Source organism: Blennius ocellaris (assembly GCF_963422515.1).
Source record: "Blennius ocellaris genome assembly, contig: SCAFFOLD_359, whole genome shotgun sequence".
In the NCBI taxonomy this organism is placed as follows: domain Eukaryota; kingdom Metazoa; phylum Chordata; class Actinopteri; order Blenniiformes; family Blenniidae; genus Blennius; species Blennius ocellaris.
This window is the reverse complement of record NW_027661995.1, coordinates 2,501-23,443: the sequence shown is the minus strand read 5'-3', so window position 1 is coordinate 23,443 and position 20,943 is coordinate 2,501.

Here is a 20,943-nt window from a genome sequence, read left to right as displayed (position 1 = left end):
TGTCCATTGTGTCCCTGTTGTCCATGCTGTCCATGCTGTCCATTGTGTCCCTGTTGTCCATGCTGTCCATGTTGTCCATTGTGTCCCTGTTGTCCATGCTGTCCATGTTGTCCATTGTGCCCCTGTTGTCCATTGTGTTCCCTTTGTCCATGCTGTCCATTGTGTCCATGTTGTCCATGCTGTCCATGTTGTCCATGCTGTCCATGTTGTCCATTGTGTCCCTGTTGTCCATGCTGTCCATGTTGGCCATTGTGTCCCTGTTGTCCATGCTGTCCATGTTGTCCATTGTGTCCCTGTTGTCCATGTTGTCCATGTTGTCCATTGTGTCCCTGTTGTCCATGTTGTCCATTGTGTCCCTGTTGTCCATGCTGTCCATGTTGTCCATTGTGTCCCTGTTGTCCATGCTGTCCATGTTGTCCATTGTGTCCCTGTTGTCCATTGTGTCCCTGTTGTCCATGCTGTCCATGTTGTCCATTGTGTCCCTGTTGTCCATGTTGTCCATTGTGTCCCTGTTGTCCATGCTGTCCCTGTTGTCCATGCTGTCCATGTTGTCCATTGTGTCCCTGTTGTCCATGTTGTCCATTGTGTCCCTGTTGTCCATGTTGTCCATGCTGTCCATTGTGTCCCTGTTGTCCATGCTGTCCATGCTGTCCATTGTGTCCCTGTTGTCCATGCTGTCCATGTTGTCCATTGTGTCCCTGTTGTCCATGCTGTCCATGTTGTCCATTGTGCCCCTGTTGTCCATTGTGTTCCCTTTGTCCATGCTGTCCATTGTGTCCATGTTGTCCATGCTGTCCATGTTGTCCATGCTGTCCATGTTGTCCATTGTGTCCCTGTTGTCCATGCTGTCCATGTTGGCCATTGTGTCCCTGTTGTCCATGCTGTCCATGTTGTCCATTGTGTCCCTGTTGTCCATGTTGTCCATGTTGTCCATTGTGTCCCTGTTGTCCATGTTGTCCATTGTGTCCCTGTTGTCCATGCTGTCCATGTTGTCCATTGTGTCCCTGTTGTCCATGCTGTCCATTGTGTCCCTGTTGTCCATGCTGTCCATGTTGTCCATTGTGTCCCTGTTGTCCATGCTGTCCATGTTGTCCATTGTGTCCCTGTTGTCCATTGTGTCCCTGTTGTCCATGCTGTCCATGTTGTCCATTGTGTCCCTGTTGTCCATGCTGTCCATGTTGGCCATTGTGTCCCTGTTGTCCATGCTGTCCATGTTGTCCATTGTGTCCCTGTTGTCCATGTTGTCCATGTTGTCCATTGTGTCCCTGTTGTCCATGTTGTCCATTGTGTCCCTGTTGTCCATGCTGTCCATGTTGTCCATTGTGTCCCTGTTGTCCATGCTGTCCATTGTGTCCCTGTTGTCCATGCTGTCCATGTTGTCCATTGTGTCCCTGTTGTCCATGCTGTCCATGTTGTCCATTGTGTCCCTGTTGTCCATTTTGTCCCTGTTGTCCATGCTGTCCATGTTGTCCATTGTGTCCCTGTTGTCCATTGTGTCCCTGTTGTCCATGCTGTCCATGTTGTCCATTGTGTCCCTGTTGTCCATGCTGTCCATGTTGTCCATTGTGTCCCTGTTGTCCATGTTGTCCATTGTGTCCCTGTTGTCCATGCTGTCCATGTTGTCCATTGTGTCCCTGTTGTCCATTGTGTCCCTGTTGTCCATGCTGTCCATGTTGTCCATTGTGTCCCTGTTGTCCATGTTGTCCATTGTGTCCCTGTTGTCCATGTTGTCCATGCTGTCCATTGTGTCCCTGTTGTCCATGCTGTCCATGTTGTCCATTGTGTCCCTGTTGTCCATGCTGTCCATGTTGTCCATTGTGTCCCTGTTGTCCATGTTGTCCATTGTGTCCCTGTTGTCCATTGTGTCCCTGTTGTCCATGCTGTCCATGTTGTCCATTGTGTCCCTGTTGTCCATGTTGTCCATTGTGTCCCTGTTGTCCATGTTGTCCATGCTGTCCATTGTGTCCCTGTTGTCCATGCTGTCCATGCTGTCCATTGTGTCCCTGTTGTCCATGCTGTCCATGTTGTCCATTGTGTCCCTGTTGTCCATGCTGTCCATGTTGTCCATTGTGCCCCTGTTGTCCATTGTGTTCCCTTTGTCCATGCTGTCCATTGTGTCCATGTTGTCCATGCTGTCCATGTTGTCCATGCTGTCCATGTTGTCCATTGTGTCCCTGTTGTCCATGCTGTCCATGTTGGCCATTGTGTCCCTGTTGTCCATGCTGTCCATGTTGTCCATTGTGTCCCTGTTGTCCATGTTGTCCATGTTGTCCATTGTGTCCCTGTTGTCCATGTTGTCCATTGTGTCCCTGTTGTCCATGCTGTCCATGTTGTCCATTGTGTCCCTGTTGTCCATGCTGTCCATTGTGTCCCTGTTGTCCATGCTGTCCATGTTGTCCATTGTGTCCCTGTTGTCCATGTTGTCCATTGTGTCCCTGTTGTCCATGCTGTCCATGTTGTCCATTGTGTCCCTGTTGTCCATGCTGTCCATGTTGTCCATTGTGTCCCTGTTGTCCATTGTGTCCCTGTTGTCCATGCTGTCCATGTTGTCCATTGTGTCCCTGTTGTCCATGTTGTCCATTGTGTCCCTGTTGTCCATGTTGTCCATGCTGTCCATTGTGTCCCTGTTGTCCATGCTGTCCATGTTGTCCATTGTGTCCCTGTTGTCCATGCTGTCCATGTTGTCCATTGTGCCCCTGTTGTCCATTGTGTCCCTGTTGTCCATGCTGTCCATTGTGTCCATGTTGTCCATGCTGTCCATGTTGTCCATGCTGTCCATGTTGTCCATTGTGTCCCTGTTGTCCATGCTGTCCATTGTGTCCATGTTGTCCGTGTTGTCCATTGTGTCCATGTTGTCCATGCTGTCCATGTTGTCCATGCTGTCCATGTTGTCCATTGTGTCCCTGTTGTCCATGCTGTCCATGTTGTCCATTGTGTCCCTGTTGTCCATGCTGTCCATTGTGTCCATGTTGTCCATGCTGTCCATGTTGTCCATGCTGTCCATGTTGTCCATTGTGTCCCTGTTGTCCATGCTGTCCATTGTGTCCATGTTGTCCATGCTGTCCATGTTGTCCATGCTGTCCATGTTGTCCATTGTGTCCCTGTTGTCCATGCTGTCCATTGTGTCCATGTTGTCCGTGTTGTCCATTGTGTCCCTGTTGTCCATGCTGTCCATGTTGTCCATGCTGTCCATGTTGTCCATTGTGTCCCTGTTGTCCATGTTGTCCATGTTGAAGAGTAAATCTCCGTCTCAGTCTTAAAACAAGTCAGTCTTTCCATCTGGTGTGTGTCCTTCATGAGTTCCAGCCAGTTGTCCACTGTGGGGGGGTCGACTTGGAACCATTTGTGAGTGACGGCTTTTCTCGCTGCTGCAGTAAAAATGTTCACCAGATATCTATCAGTTCCTGTAATAGTTTCTGGTTTATCACTAAATAGAGTCATACAAGTGACGGGATCTGTAGACTGACAAGTTCTTGTATGATTTTCCCAATATGTTTGAACTTTAGGACAGTTCCCAACACTCTGATGGTGGTGTGCCTCGGAACACCACAGGACCTCCGACATCGTTGGCTAGATGTTTGATAGGATTTGAGTTTTGGAGTAACGGACCAGGTTTTAACAGCTAGATTCACAGAACGTGATGTTGACACATGTTGTTCCACTGTTCCGTGGTTCTTGCAGGACACAACTCCTTTTCCCATCTCTCTTTGATGTTCCCCTGCCCGCTGCAACTCCTTCATACCATTTTGAAATGATGTAACTACCAGTATATATTTACTGTACTATTTCATTGAGTTCTGTATCTGTATTGTCTCCATCAAGTTCTTTCAGGAAGTCGTGGCGTAGTTGTAGGTATCTAAAGAAATCACCCTTTTCCAGTTTGTATTTTTCTCTTAGTGTTTTTTTCTCATTATTGTACAGCAGGCAGTGACCCCCCCCCCCCCCCCCCCCCCCCCCCCCCAACCCACTGTTTAAACCCACAGTCCATAGTGTTTGCCATAAAATCAGAATCATAGACAACCCACCTAAACTTCCTGATTCCAGTGAACACATTGAGCTGCTTCCAGACATCAAAGCAAATGGACAAAGTGTGAGACACCATGGGGTTCAAACCATTGTGAAGAGTAACGCTAGTCTACGGTCTCCAATCACTGCTTTCACTGGGACGTTTCTACAATGTTTTCATCTCTTTCATCTGGCCCCACATTGATCATCACACCAAAGAACAAAGAGAGGTAATTTGTGAGACTAGGTAGTGACATCCCGCCTCTTTCTTCACTAGTGGTTAGTGTATCTTACCTAGTCCGTGGTCAGTCACTGCTTTTATCTGCTTTTGACTGTGGTTTATTTGTACATACTTTGATCTTATTTATTTATCTATTACCTTTGACTTATTGGGGAGTGGCAGAACACTGAGCACTTGTCTTGTTTTGCTTTGTCACTCCACCAAGTACCTGCCCGTCTGGTTTGTTGTGTTGGTTATTTTTGTGTCCAAATAGAAACTCAATCTGCACACAAGCTGGTTTGGAATCCATTGTTCAAAGTGCACGCAGTTGTTTTGGCCAGCAGAACATTTCAATCAATAAAAATTCTCCAAACAATGAGCCAGGGAGTGTCAGCACAGTCATCCTGCGACGCCCTGTAATTACATTCACATGTCCTCAATTAGTCCTGATCTGGACGCTACAAAGACACAGTGCTCTTTTGTCAGAGAATTTGTCTTATTCAACCTGCTGAACTTCCTGATGAGAGCAGCCAAGATGGCTCTTTGTTTGTCCAGTCAAGTCCTTGATCCGTCACAGACTAATAACTAGACACAGTGGACTGTGCAGTGAAGGCTTTTTACTTGCTGTTTCACACAAGACAATGTTTAATAATAAGATTAAAAGAGTGAAAGTTGAAGCACACAGTAATGACAACATGAATTCACTGGCTGCCATTGACACCTATGGATGTCAATCTGATTACAACCATTCACTGCCATTGACGTCTAGACGTCAAGGATGTTTTTCAACAGGAGGGTCTGGGGGGGCTGGTGGACCTTGTCCTTCAAGAACAGGCTTGTGACTAAGTGTAGTGATGAAGTGATCACCGTAGGTGCAGCAGTGCTCTGTTTGGATGAGAGGAAGATGTGTGCAGAACATGAAGAGAGGAAGACTATGGAGAAACATGGTTGGTTGAGTCAGCTCACACTATAGCAGACTATGAAACCGGCCCCAGGCCCTGTGGAGAGTCGGCCCCGGGCCCTGTGGAGAGTCGGCCCCGGACCCTGTGGAGAGTCGGCCCCGGGCCCTGTGGAGAGAGTCGGCACCGGATCCTGTGGAGAGAGTCGGCCCCGGGCCCTGTGGAGAGAGTCGGCCCCGGACCCTGTGGAGAGAGTCGGCCCCGGACCCTGTGGAGAGTCGGCCCCGGGCCCTGTGGAGAGTCGGCACCGGAACCTGTGGAGAGAGTCGGCCCCGGGCCCTGTGGAGAGTCGGCCCCGGGCCCTGTGGAGAGAGTCGGCCCCGGGCCCTGTGGAGAGAGTCGGCCCCGGGCCCTGTGGAGAGTCGGCCCCGGGCCCTGTGGAGAGAGTCGGCCCCGGGCCCTGTGGACAGTCGGCCCCGGGCCCTGTGGAGAGAGTCGGCCCCGGGCCCTGTGGAGAGTCGGCCCCGGGCCCTGTGGAGAGTTGGCCCCGGGCCCTGTGGAGAGTCGGCCCCGGACCCTGTGGAGAGAGTCGGCCCCGGGCCCTGTGGAGAGTCGGCCCCGGGCCCTGTGGAGAGAGTCGGCCCCGGGCCCTGTGGACAGTCGGCCCCGGGCCCTGTGGAGAGTCGGCCCCGGGCCCTGTGGAGAGTCGGCCCCGGGCCCTGTGGAGAGAGTCGGCCCCGGGCCCTGTGGAGAGTCGGCCCCGGGCTCTGTGGAGAGAGTCGGCCCCGGACCCTGTGGAGTCGGCCCCGGGCCCTGTGGAGAGAGTCGGCACCGGACCCTGTGGAGTCGGCCCCGGGCCCTGTGGAGAGAGTCGGCACAGGACCCTGTGGAGAGTCGGCCCCGGGCCCTGTGGAGAGTCAGCCCCGGACCCTGTGGAGAGAGTCGGCCCCGGGCCCTGTGGAGAGAGTCGGCCCCGGGCCCTGTGGAGAGAGTCGGCACCGGACCCTGTGGAGAGAGTCGGCCCCGGGCCCTGTGGAGAGAGTCGGCCCCGGGCCCTCTGGAGAGAGTCGGCCCCGGAGCTCACAGTCAACTGACGAGTCAACAGGTGATTTCAGCCAGCCTGACCCGCATTGGTCAGATGAGTGGTGGCCCTCTGGTGGCCCTCTGGTGGCCCTCTGGTGGCCCTCTGGTGGCCCTCTGGTGGCCCTCTGGGCAGAGCAGTGGAGACTCTTCCCACCAAAGACATGAAGGTAAGAACTAACTTGTTTGCTCACGTTTACTGCTTAGTGAAGGGCACGGAGTGTCGACTGGCTTTGATCGCCTGCAATCCGCGAGGAGTTCAACTTGTTTACAACGCCACAGGGAGGAGTTCAACTTGTTTACAACGCCACAGTGAGGAGTTCAACTTGTTTACAACGCCACAGCGAGGAGTTCAACTTGTTTACAACGCCACAGTGAGGAGTTCAACTTGTTTACAACGCCACAGTGAGGAGTTCAACTTGTTTACAACGCCACAGTGAGGAGTTCAACTTGTTTACAACGCCACAGTGAGGAGTTCAACTTGTTTACAACGCCACAGTGAGGAGTTCAACTTGTTTACAATGCCACAGTGAGGAGTTCTACTTGTTTACAACGCCACAGCGAGGAGTTCAACTTGTTTACAACGCCACAGCGAGGAGTTCTACTTGTTTACAACGCCACAGTGAGGAGTTCAACTGGTTTACAACGCCACCGCGAGGAGTTCAACTTGTTTACAACGCCACAGGGAGGAGTTCAACTTGTTTACAACGCCACAGTGAGGAGTTCAACTTGTTTACAACGCCACAGCGAGGAGTTCAACTTGTTTACAACGCCACAGTGAGGAGTTCAACTTGTTTACAACGCCACAGTGAGGAGTTCAACTGGTTTACAACGCCACAGTGAGGAGTTCAACTTGTTTACAACGCCACAGTGAGGAGTTCAACTTGTTTACAACGCCACAGTGAGGAGTTCAACTTGTTTACAATGCCACAGTGAGGAGTTCTACTTGTTTACAACGCCACAGCGAGGAGTTCAACTTGTTTACAACGCCACAGCGAGGAGTTCTACTTGTTTACAACGCCACAGTGAGGAGTTCAACTGGTTTACAACGCCACCGCGAGGAGTTCAACTTGTTTACAACGCCACAGGGAGGAGTTCAACTTGTTTACAACGCCACAGTGAGGAGTTCAACTTGTTTACAACGCCACAGCGAGGAGTTCAACTTGTTTACAACGCCACAGTGAGGAGTTCAACTTGTTTACAACGCCACAGTGAGGAGTTCAACTGGTTTACAACGCCACAGTGAGGAGTTCAACTTGTTTACAACGCCACCGCGAGGAGTTCAACTTGTTTACAACGCCACAGTGAGGAGTTCATCTTGTTTACAACGCCACAGTGAGGAGTTCAACTTGTTTACAACGCCACAGTGAGGAGTTCAACTTGTTTACAACGCCACAGTGAGGAGTTCTACTTGTTTACAACGCCACAGTAAGGAGTTCCACTTGTTTACAACGCCACAGTGAGGAGTTCAACTTGTTTACAACGCCACAGCGAGGAGTTCAACTTGTTTACAACGCCACAGCGAGGAGTTCAACTTGTTTACAACGCCACAGCGAGGAGTTCAACTTGTTTACAACGCCACAGTGAGGAGTTCAACTTGTTTACAACGCCACAGTGAGGAGTTCAACTTGTTTACAACGCCACAGCGAGGAGTTCAACTTGTTTACAACGCCACAGTGAGGAGTTCTACTTGTTTACAACTATACAGCGAGGAGTTCAACTTGTTTACAACGCCACAGTGAGGAGTTCAACTTGTTTACAACGCCACAGCGAGGAGTTCAACTTGTTTACAACGCCACAGTGAGGAGTTCAACTTGTTTACAACGCCACAGCGAGGAGTTCATCTTGTTTACAACGCCACAGCGAGGAGTTCAACTTGTTTACAACGCCACAGTGAGGAGTTCAACTTGTTTACAACGCCACAGTGAGGAGTTCAACTTGTTTACAACGCCACAGCGAGGAGTTCAACTTGTTTACAACGCCACAGTGAGGAGTTCATCTTGTTTACAACGCCACAGTGAGGAGTTCAACTTGTTTACAACGCCACAGTGAGGAGTTCATCTTGTTTACAACGCCACAGCGAGGAGTTCAACTTGTTTACAACGCCACAGTGAGGAGTTCATCTTGTTTACAACGCCACAGCAACATGTGATGCGTGTTCTGCCAGACTCTGAACACAGAGGTCCCGTAGGGGTCAGGTGCATTGTGGGTTGGGGGACAGTCGACGGCAGGGGCCTGGACGACCCGATCCCCGGACACAGACTCTGGCTTTGGGGACATGGACTGTGACCTCACTGGGGGGAGGAGCTTGTGAGGGAGGCTGAGAGATACCGTCTAGATATAGTCGGGCTCACCTCCACTCACAGGACTCTGGAACCCAGCTCCTCCACAGGGACTGGACACTCCACTGCTCTGGACTTGCCCGCAGTGTAAGGCGGCGGGCTGGAGTGGGCTGAGAGGGTTGCGTCCCTACGCCTTCAAGTAGGGGACAGGTCTCTGACTGTTGTCTCGGCCTATGCACCGAACAGCAGTTCAGAGAACCCAACCTTCTTGGAGTCCCTGGGAGGGGTTCTGGATAGTCCCCAACTGGGGACTCCATGGTTCTCCTGGGGGACTTCAACGCCCACGTGGACAATGACAGTGAGACCTGGAAGGGGGTGACTACCCCACGTAGTACGGTCCGTCCAAATTTAAAACAAAATGGGACAAGGGAACACCAAAAAACCTAAACCGCGCGATAAATTAACCTGTAAAGATTGTAAATATGTAAAACGCTGCAGCGAAGAAAATGTAAAACATTTGGATAACTGGATTACAAAATACGACTTCGACGGGAGTCTCAATACACAAATAAATAAATAAATAAATAACAGCTTTACAAGATGCGATTAAAGAAAAAAGTAAAAAGGATCCTAAAAAGATGCAAAAAGGTGATGACAGCACACAGAAATGGTAAGCGCTCTAGAAATAGAAACAAAGAGTACTGGAGGGACTGTGACTGACCAGAGGACTGTGTATGAAGAGACATTATGTTAGAAACCCAGACGATCGGTAAAGTTAACGGTGACGACTGAGATCAACCTGGGGAGGAAAACAACCTCTTATTGTGACTCATCAGGTGGAATTGTGGGAGAATCTAAAACGGCTCTTGCTCCTGTGATCGAACACCTAGTGGAAGACGGAGCGAACAACAGTTTGTCCTAGAAGCTCGTCCTTCAAGGAGGAAGTAGTGGGTCCATGAGACATTTTCTCTCCACGAGTCGCACTGGCAACATCAATTAAAAATGGGAAGCTGTTGTACAAAAACTAATTAGTGATGAAGTTGGTGACGCAAAGTTTATGAGTTAAAGTCTCCCTCGCTTGACTCAATATCTAAAACAGTAAAGCAAAAGAAATTTAGAGTGTGGAAAATTAGTTATACAACTTAAAGTACAAGAAAGACAGTCAGGGAAAAAAAAAATCCTTGAACAAATACTTTGGGTGTATATGCATGTATTTTACGTCGCGACGTAAAATACATGCATATACACCCAAAGTATTTGTAAAATACACTTCAGCGTGCCAAGGTCGTACCATGAGAACACACACACACACACACACACACACACACACACACACACACACACACACACACACACACACACACACACACACACAGTGGGAGAATGAAGGGATTCAAATACACAGTGTTGAACATTTCAAGTAGATACGAGTTTAAACTTGGGAGTTAGAGGATCAAAACTAGAATTTGATGTGTGCAATGAAATGTAAGACCTTTTACAGAGGTCCAGGAATTAAATGGTTTATAAAATCAACAATAGATTAGTGAAACTAAACTAAACTAACACTGTGACTAAAACTAGACTAAACATTTAGATGAAGTTTGGAAAGAATCAGTTTACGAAAAAAAAACTAAAAACCTCAAACAAGAAATTAAAAAATAAGAAACTAATAAAATTATTCTAAAAAAAATTTTTAAGATAACAGATTGTTACGTTTGCAGAAACAAAAGAATCTGGCTAGTATTTGTCTGTGATATTACGTCAAAACAAACTATCTTATCATGCGAGACATGACAGTTTGACTGTTTACCAAAAACGTACATCCTTGACCAGATTTAAAAGGTGCGTCTAACAAAAGCAGATTTAACAATATTTATAGATCATATAAAAAGAACACAGATGGTTCAAATGTCAAAAAGCCAAAGAAGTGGTCAAATGAAACCAGGAGCGAGATATTTATCTTCGGAATACAGGAGTAGATGAAGGAGTTTTAAATATAGATATGCAAAACCCGGTTCCAAAACAGAAAAACAATATTGGAATAGAAAAATAGAATAATACATAAACAGATAAATAAATAAATAAATAAAAAATGTAGCACAGCAGAAAGATTATCTATTTCTGACCAGAAGGAAAACCTACTCTACCAAAACCACGATATAAATAGGAGCAATAATGAGCCATGGGCTTCGCCTTGCCTCAACAGGAGGGATGGTACACTAATAATATCATCAATTCTTACTAAATAAAAAAACATTTTTTTTTTTGAGCAGTATGTATAATCTGTATAAAACAGAAAACAAAAAAGGAGGTACATTTCCAAAACCAGAATAGTGATAATAGATGCATTTTGTAAATGGATAGAAGTATTTCCAACATAACATCCAGATACTGGAACATTAGCAAAAGCACTTTGCAAAAATTATAATCCCAACATACGGAATAGCAAAAACAATCTACAGCGATAATGGAAGCCATTCGGTAAAACAATTCACATAGAAGGTATCAGAACATTTAGGAACAAAATTAAATAAAAAAAAATCATTGTGCTTTTTGTCCATAAAGTTCTGGTTTAGTGGGAAAATATAATGGTGTTAAAAGCAAAACGTGAGAAAACAGATGAAGAAACAGTCTTGATGAGTCTTTCCCAGGGTAAATATTGAAATGACGACAACAGGCCGACGTCCTCCAGGAAGAGAAAGGTAGTGAAGCCCCCAGTCCAGCTTCCTTATAGTGGGGGGGTCGTCTCCACCCTGGGGAGGGTCAGCAGCAGACACTAGGGGGACTAACTAGGAGGACAGGAGACACTAGAGGGACTAACTAGGAGGACAGGAGACACTAGAGGGACTAACTAGGAGGACAGGGGACGTTAGGGGGACTAACTAGGAGGACAGGAGACACTAGAGGGACTAACTAGGAGGACAGGGGACACTAGGGGGACTAACTAGGAGGACAGGAGACACTAGGAGGACTAACTAGGAGGACAGGAGACACTAGGAGGACTAACTAGGAGGACAGGAGACACTAGGGGGACTAACTAGGAGGACAGGAGACACTAGAGGACTAACTTGAAGGACAGGAGACACTAGGGGGACTAACTAGGAGGACAGGGGGCACTAGGGGGACTAACTAGGAGGACAGGAGACACTAGAGGACTAACTAGGAGGACAGGAGACACTAGAGGACTAACTAGGAGGACAGGAGACACTAGGGGGACTAACTAGGAGGACAGGGGGCACTAGGGGGACTAACTAGGAGGACAGGAGACACTAGAGGACTAACTAGGAGGACAGGAGACACTAGGGGGACTAACTAGGAGGACAGGAGACACTAGGAGGACTAACTAGGAGGACAGGAGACACTAGGGGGACTAACTAGGAGGACAGGAGACACTAGAGGACTAACTAGGAGGACAGGAGACACTAGGGGGACTAACTAGGAGGACAGGAGACACTAGGAGGACTAACTAGGAGGACAGGAGACACTAGGGGGACTAACTAGGAGGATATGAGACACTAGAGGACTAACTTGAAGGACAGGAGACACTAGGGGGACTAACTAGGAGGACAGGGGGCACTAGGGGGACTAACTAGGAGGACAGGAGACACTAGAGGACTAACTAGGAGGACAGGGGGCACTAGGGGGACTAACTAGGAGGACAGGAGACACTAGAGGACTAACTAGGAGGACAGGAGACACTAGGGGGACTAACTAGGAGGACAGGAGACACTAGAGGACTAACTAGGAGGACAGGGGACACTAGAGGACTAACTAGGAGGACAGGAGACACTAGAGGACTAACTAGGAGGACAGGGGACACTAGGGGGACTAACTAGGAGGACAGGAGACACTAGAGGACTAACTAGGAGGACAGGAGACACTAGAGGACTAACTAGGAGGACAGGAGACACTAGGGGGACTAACTAGGAGGACAGGGGGCACTAGGGGGACTAACTAGGAGGACAGGGGGCACTAGGGGGACTAACTAGGAGGACAGGAGACACTAGGGGGACTAACTAGGAGGACAGGAGACACTAGAGGGACTAACTAGGAGGACAGGGGACACTAGAGGACTAACTAGGAGGACAGGAGACACTAGGGGGACTAACTAGGAGGATAGGAGACACTAGAGGACTAACTTGAAGGACAGGAGACACTAGGGGGACTAACTAGGAGGACAGGGGACACTAGAGGACTAACTAGGAGGACAGGGGACACTAGGGGGACTAACTAGGAGGACAGGAGACACTAGAGGACTAACTAGGAGGACAGGAGACACTAGGGGGACTAACTAGGAGGACAGGAGACACTAGGAGGACTAACTAGGAGGACAGGAGACACTAGGGGGACTAACTAGGAGGATAGGAGACACTAGAGGACTAACTTGAAGGACAGGAGACACTAGGGGGACTAACTAGGAGGACAGGGGGCACTAGGGGGACTAACTAGGAGGACAGGAGACACTAGAGGACTAACTAGGAGGACAGGAGACACTAGAGGACTAACTAGGAGGACAGGAGACACTAGGGGGACTAACTAGGAGGACAGGGGGCACTAGGGGGACTAACTAGGAGGACAGGAGACACTAGAGGACTAACTAGGAGGACAGGAGACACTAGGGGGACTAACTAGGAGGACAGGAGACACTAGGAGGACTAACTAGGAGGACAGGAGACACTAGGGGGACTAACTAGGAGGACAGGAGACACTAGAGGACTAACTAGGAGGACAGGAGACACTAGGGGGACTAACTAGGAGGACAGGAGACACTAGGAGGACTAACTAGGAGGACAGGAGACACTAGGGGGACTAACTAGGAGGATAGGAGACACTAGAGGACTAACTAGGAGGACAGGAGACACTAGGGGGACTAACTAGGAGGACAGGAGACACTAGAGGACTAACTAGGAGGACAGAGGACACTAGGGGGACTAACTAGGAGGACAGGAGACACTAGGAGGACTGACTAGGAGGACAGGGGACACTAGGGGGACTAACTAGGAGGACAGGGGACACTAGGAGGACAGGGGACACTAGGGGGACTAACTAGGAGGACAGGAGACACTAGGGGGACTAACTAGGAGGACAGGGGACACTAGGGGGACAACTGGATGTGGACTCAGATCAAACACACTACCAGCCATTATTCTAAAATAGTGTTTTTAACTGATGTAGATTTAATCTAACAAGTAAAATAAATGAAAGACACATGGTTAATATAAATTGATTAAATTAAATTAAACTAGAGTTATCACTTCCAACCAGCAGGTTTAGTTAAAAGAACTAACAGAACAGGTTTTAGTTAATAACTAGGAAACAGGAGTAAAAGTGTCAGAAAGAGATCTTGTGGGTCTCATAACAATTAAGATCAAAGACCTGAACTAAAAGTCCAATAATAAACCATCAGATGCAATTTAAACCACCAGGGCAAAACTTTCAAACTCCAAATGTAGTAATTCAACTTTCTGCAGGAAAAGAAAAGTGTGGGAAGAAAGTTACTAAACCAATAAATGAACCAACCAGGAGATATGAACATAACTAGTCTTACGGTTTTTTACCTGTTCAAAGTCAAACTAATGCGACGGACAAAGCCTTTCCCTTTGAAGTCTAATGATGATAATTAAACCTACTGATGCATCCTGGGACTGTCTCCTCAGCCTCTTGTCCTCTGGACCCTCGTCCTCCAGTCCCTCAACAGACTCAGACGTTGTTCGTGGTCCACAGGCTGTCTCTGTCCTCCACAGCCGGTCTCTGTCCTCTAGAACCTGTGTCTGTCCTCCACAGCCTGTCTCTGTCCTCTAGAACCTGTCTCTGTCCTCCTCAGCCTGTCTCTGTCCTCCACAGCCTATCTTTGTCCTCTAGAACCTGTCTCTGTCCTCTAGAACCTGTCTCTGTCCTCCACAGCCTGTCTCTGTCCTCTACAACCTGTCTCTGTCCTCTAGAACCTGTCTCTGTCCTCTAGAGCCTTTCTCTGTCCTCCACAGCCTGTCTCTGTCCTCTAGAACCTGTCTCTGTCATCTTCAACCTGTCTCTGTCCTCCACAGCCTGTCTCTGTCCTCTGGAACCTGTCTCTGTCTTCCACAGCCTGTCTCTGTCCTCCACAGCCTGTCTCTGTCCTCTAGAACCTGTCTCTGTCATCTTCAACCTGTCTCTGTCCTCCACAGCCTGTCTCTGTCCTCTAGAACCTGTCTCTGTCCTCCTCAGCCTGTCTCTGTCCTCCACAGCCTGTCTCTGTCCTCTAGAACCTGTCTCTGTCATCTTCAACATGTCTCTGTCCTCCACAGCCTATCTTTGTCCTCCACAGCCTGTCTCTGTCCTCCACAGCCTGTCTCTGTCCTCTAGAACCTGTCTCTGTCCTCCACAGCCTGTCTCTGTCCTCTAGAACCTGTCTCTGTCCTCCTCAGCCTGTCTCTGTCCTCCACAGCCTGTCTCTGTCCTCCACAGCCTATCTTTGTCCTCCACAGCCTGTCTCTGTCATCTTCAACCTGTCTCTGTCCTCCACAGCCTGTTTCTGTCCTCTAGAACCTGTCTCTGTCCTCCTCAGCCTGTCTCTGTCCTCCACAGCCTGTCTCTGTCCTCCTCAGCCTGTCTATGTCCTCCACAGCCTAAAACTCCAATCCTAAACTGCCTGGCGTTATGTCTTCAATCTACTGGCATCAACACATCTTTGCTTGTCCTAGATGTCCCCTGGCGTTATGTCTTCAATCTACTGGCATCAACACATCTTTGCTTGTCCTAGATGTCCTCTGGCGTTATGTCTTCAATCTACTGGCATCAACACATCTTTGCTTGTCCTAGATGTCCTCTGGCATTATGTCTTCAATCTACTGGCATCAACACATCTTTGCTTGTCCTAGATGTCCCCTGGCATTATGTCTTCAATCTACTGGCATCAACACATCTTTGCTTGTCCTAGATGTCCCCTGGCATTATGTCTTCAATCTACTGGCATCAACACATCTTTGCTTGTCCTAGATGTCCCCTGGCATTATGTCTTCAATCTACTGGCATCAACACATCTTTGCTTGTCCTAGATGTCCCCTGGCATTATGTCTTCAATCTACTGGCATCAACACATCTTTGCTTGTCCTAGATGTCCTCTGGCATTATGTCTTCAATCTACTGGCATCAACACATCTTTGCTTGTCCTAGATGTCCTCTGGCATTATGTCTTCAATCTACTGGCATCAACACATCTTTGCTTGTCCTAGATGTCCCCTGGCGTTATGTCTTCAATCTACTGGCATCAACACATCTTTGCTTGTCCTAGATGTCCCCTGGCATTATGTCTTCAATCTACTGGCATCAACACATCTTTGCTTGTCCTAGATGTCCTCTGGCATTATGTCTTCAATCTACTGGCATCAACACATCTTTGCTTGTCCTAGATGTCCCCTGGCATTATGTCTTCAATCTACTGGCATCAACACATCTTTGCTTGTCCTAGATGTCCCCTGGCATTATGTCTTCAATCTACTGGCATCAACACATCTTTGCTTGTCCTAGATGTCCTCTGGCGTTATGTCTTCAATCTACTGGCATCAACACATCTTTGCTTGTCCTAGATGTCCTCTGGCGTTATGTCTTCAATCTACTGGCATCAACACATCTTTGCTTGTCCTAGATGTCCCCTGGCATTATGTCTTCAATCTACTGGCATCAACACATCTTTGCTTGTCCTAGATGTCCTCTGGCGTTATGTCTTCAATCTACTGGCATCAACACATCTTTGCTTGTCCTAGATGTCCTCTGGCATTATGTCTTCAATCTACTGGCATCAAGACATCTTTGCTTGTCCTAGATGTCCCCTGGCGTTATGTCTTCAATCTACTGGCATCAACACATCTTTGCTTGTCCTAGATGTCCTCTGGCGTTATGTCTTCAATCTACTGGCATCAACACATCTTTGCTTGTCCTAGATGTCCTCTGGCATTATGTCTTCAATCTACTGGCATCAACACATCTTTGCTTGTCCTAGATGTCCCCTGGCATTATGTCTTCAATCTACTGGCATCAACACATCTTTGCTTGTCCTAGATGTCCTCTGGCGTTATGTCTTCAATCTACTGGCATCAACACATCTTTGCTTGTCCTAGATGTCCCCTGGCGTTATGTCTTCAATCTACTAGCATCAACACATCTTTGCTTGTCCTAGATGTCCTCTGGCGTTATGTCTTCAATCTACTGGCATCAACACATCTTTGCTTGTCCTAGATGTCCTCTGGCATTATGTCTTCAATCTACTGGCATCAAGACATCTTTGCTTGTCCTAGATGTCCCCTGGCGTTATGTCTTCAATCTACTGGCATCAACACATCTTTGCTTGTCCTAGATGTCCTCTGGCGTTATGTCTTCAATCTACTGGCATCAACACGTCTTTGCTTGTCCTAGATGTCCTCTGGCGTTATGTCTTCAATCTACTGGCATCAACACGTCTTTGCTTGTCCTAGATGTCCTCTGGCGTTATGTCTTCAATCTACTGGCATCAACACATCTTTGCTTGTCCTAGATGTCCTCTGGCGTTATGTCTTCAATCTACTGGCATCAACACATCTTTGCTTGTCCTAGATGTCCCCTGGCATTATGTCTTCAATCTACTGGCATCAACACATCTTTGCTTGTCCTAGATGTCCCCTGGCATTATGTCTTCAATCTACTGGCATCAACACATCTTTGCTTGTCCTAGATGTCCCCCTGCAGTTTGGCCACTCCAGCATGAAGACTCCATGTTGGAAAGCTTGTTTGGTTTCCTTAGCCAGAAATGAATGACGGCTGTTGTCCAATCAGGCTGTTGTCCAAAAGGTATTTCTTTCAGGTACTTTTCTGGCAGTGTCCTCAGCATATACATGACTCCTGCATCAAGCCTGCTGCGTCCATCACCTTGGCAATGATCAATAAACGCCAGTGTGTGTATATGGACAGCAGCAACAGAAGCAGCACCTGGTTTGACACACGAAGAGGCAAACTTGGAGTTTGAAGCTTTTCCTACACGTCCCAATGTCCAGAACGTTGAAAGAATCCAGTTTGTATTGTTACGTTCACCAACAGGTTTTCTGTACTTTTTGACACGCTTTCAATTGAAAAGTCATGTATGTTAGTTTCTGTCACAGTACAGTTTCATATTCATGCAGCAGAAATACCAAGAACAAAACAGTGACCATGTAGAAACACAAGTTCCTGCAGTGACATCACACAATGTGTGACATCACACGTTGTTGTCGTCCAGCTACTTGTGCAAAAGAACATTTAACTACATCTGTGGTGAGCATGTGCAGTAGCAGCTTTCTGAAAAACATTTAAACCGAGACCGAATCGGAGCATTTCCCAAAAGTTCCTTCTTGTGACGGTTCATTTCCAGTTCTCCGAGCAGCGTTGTCATGTGAACGCTCCCCGACACAACACAGCATGTCCGTTGTCATGTGAACGCTCCCCGACACAACACAGCATGTCCGTTGTCATGTGAACGCTCCCCGACACAACACAGCATGTCCGTTGTCATGTGAACGCTCCCCGACACAACACAGCATGTCCGTTGTCATGTGAACGCTCCCCGACACAACACAGCATGTCCGTTGTCATGTGAACGCTCCCCGACACAACACAGCATGTCCGTTGTCATGTGAACGCTCCCCGACACAACACAGCATGTCCGTTGTCATGTGAACGCTCCCCGACACAACACAGCATGTCCGTTGTCATGTGAACGCTCCCCGACACAACACAGCATGTCCGTTGTCATGTGAACGCTCCCCGACACAACACAGCATGTCCGTTGTCATGTGAACGCTCCCCGACACAACACAGCATGTCCGTTGTCATGTGAACGCTCCCCGACACAACACAGCATGTCCGTTGTCATGTGAACGCTCCCCGACACAACACAGCATGTCCGTTGTCATGTGAACGCTCCCCGACACAACACAGCATGTCCGTTGTCATGTGAACGCTCCCCGACACAACACAGCATGTCCGCTGTCATGTGAACGCTCCCCGACACAACACAGCATGTCCGCTGTCATGTGAACGCTCCCCGACACAACACAGCATGTCCGTTGTCATGTGAACGCTCCCCGACACAACACAGCATGTCCGTTGTCATGTGAACGCTCCCCGACACAACACAGCATGTCCGTTGTCATGTGAACGCTCCCCGACACAACACAGCATGTCCGTTGTCATGTGAACGCTCCCCGACACAACACAGCATGTCCGTTGTCATGTGAACGCTCCCCGACACAACACAGCATGTCCGTTGTCATGTGAACGCTCCCCGACACAACACAGCATGTCCGTTGTCATGTGAACGCTCCCCGACACAACACAGCATGTCCGTTGTCATGTGAACGCTCCCCGACACAACACGGCATGTCTGTTGTCATGTGAACGCTCCCCGACACAACACAACATGTCTGCTTCCATTTGAAAAGGTTGTTGTGTACATGGGCCTCAGTTTTAACTTGTGTGTTGGGACTTCTCAGTGTTTGTGCTCAGGAACGTCCCCACTGACACTGTCATTGTCTTTGTCTCATGTCCAAAGCCGTCCTCTTTCACCGTCGTCCTCACTACTCAAGAGAACCACAAACCTGATCAGTTCTGAGACGCATGCAGGCTGTCTCTGTCCTCTACAACCTGTCTCTGTCCTCTACAGCCTGTCTCTGTCCTCTACAACCTGTCTCTGTCCTCTACAGCCTGTCTCTGTCCTCTACAACCTGTCTCTGTCCTCTACAACCTGTCTCTGTCCTCTACAGCCTGTCTCTGTCCTCTACAACCTGTCTCTGTCCTCTACAACCTGTCTCTGTCCTCTACAGCCTGTCTCTGTCCTCTACAACCTGTCTCTGTCCTCTACAGCCTGTCTCTGTGCTGGAATGAGTGAAAACAAACCACACAGTGAGTACTCTGTATACAAAGAGGAGTAGAACGTGAGTACTCTGTATACAAAGAGGAGTAGAACGTGAGTACTCTGTATACAAAGAGGAGCAGAACGTGAGTACTCTGTATACAAAGAGGAGCAGAACTTGAGTACTCTGTATACAAAGAGGAGTAGAACGTGAGTACTCTGTATACAAAGAGGAGCAGAACGTGAGTACTCTGTATACAAAGAGGAGTAGAACGTGAGTACTCTGTATACAAAGAGGAGCAGAACGTGAGTACTCTGTATACAAAGAGGAGCAGAACGTGAGTACTCTGTATACAAAGAGGAGTAGAACGTGAGTACTCTGTATACAAAGAGGAGCAGAACGTGAGTACTCTGTATACAAAGAGGAGTAGAACGTGAGTACTCTGTATACAAAGAGGAGTAGAACGTGAGTACTCTGTATACAAAGAGGAGTAGAACGTGAGTACTCTGTATACAAAGAGGAGTAGAACGTGAGTACTCTGTATACAAAGAGGAGCAGAACGTGAGTACTCTGTATACAAAGAGGAGCAGAACGTGAGTACTCTGTATACAAAGAGGAGTAGAACGTGAGTACTCTGTATACAAAGAGGAGCAGAACGTGAGTACTCTGTATACAAAGAGGAGTAGAACGTGAGTACTCTGTATACAAAGAGGAGCAGAACTTGAGTACTCTGTATACAAAGAGGAGTAGAACGTGAGTACTCTGTATACAAAGAGGAGCAGAACGTGAGTACTCTGTATACAAAGAGGAGCAGAACGTGAGTACTCTGTATACAAAGAGGAGCAGAACGTGAGTACTCTGTATACAAAGAGGAGCAGAACGTGAGTACTCTGTATACAAAGAGGAGCAGAACGTGAGTACTCTGTATACAAAGAGGAGTAGAACGTGAGTACTCTGTATACAAAGAGGAGCAGAACGTGAGTACTCTGTATACAAAGAGGAGCAGAACGTGAGTACTCTGTATACAAAGAGGAGTAGAACGTGAGTACTCTGTATACAAAGAGGAGTAGAACGTGAGTACTCTGTATACAAAGAGGAGCAGAACGTGAGTACTCTGTATACAAAGAGGAGCAGAACGTGAGTACTCTGTATACAAAGAGGAGCAGAACGTGAGTACTCTGTATACAAAGAGGAGTAGAACGTGAGTACTCTGTATACAAAGAGGAGTAGAACGTGAGTACTCTGTATACAAAGAGGAGCAGAACGTGAGTACTCTGTATACAAAGAGGAGTAGAACGTGAGTACTCTGTATACAAAGAGGAGTAGAACGTTCTACTCCTCTTTGTAGACAAACAGTTGTTTCTACTCCGTTTGCTCTTCAGAGTTAAAGCAAAGGTTTCACACTTTAGTATTATTATCATTTAATATTATAGTATTTCACAATACTTTAGTATTCCTCCACTGGACGATTGCAAACTGCAGTGTGTTGAAACAAAAACCTTGACGGGCCTGTCTCTGTCCTCCAGAACCTGTCTCTGTCCTCTAGAACCTGTCTCTGTCCTCCACAGCCTAGGTCTGTACACATCTTGGCACACAGAAATCACAACACACACACACCA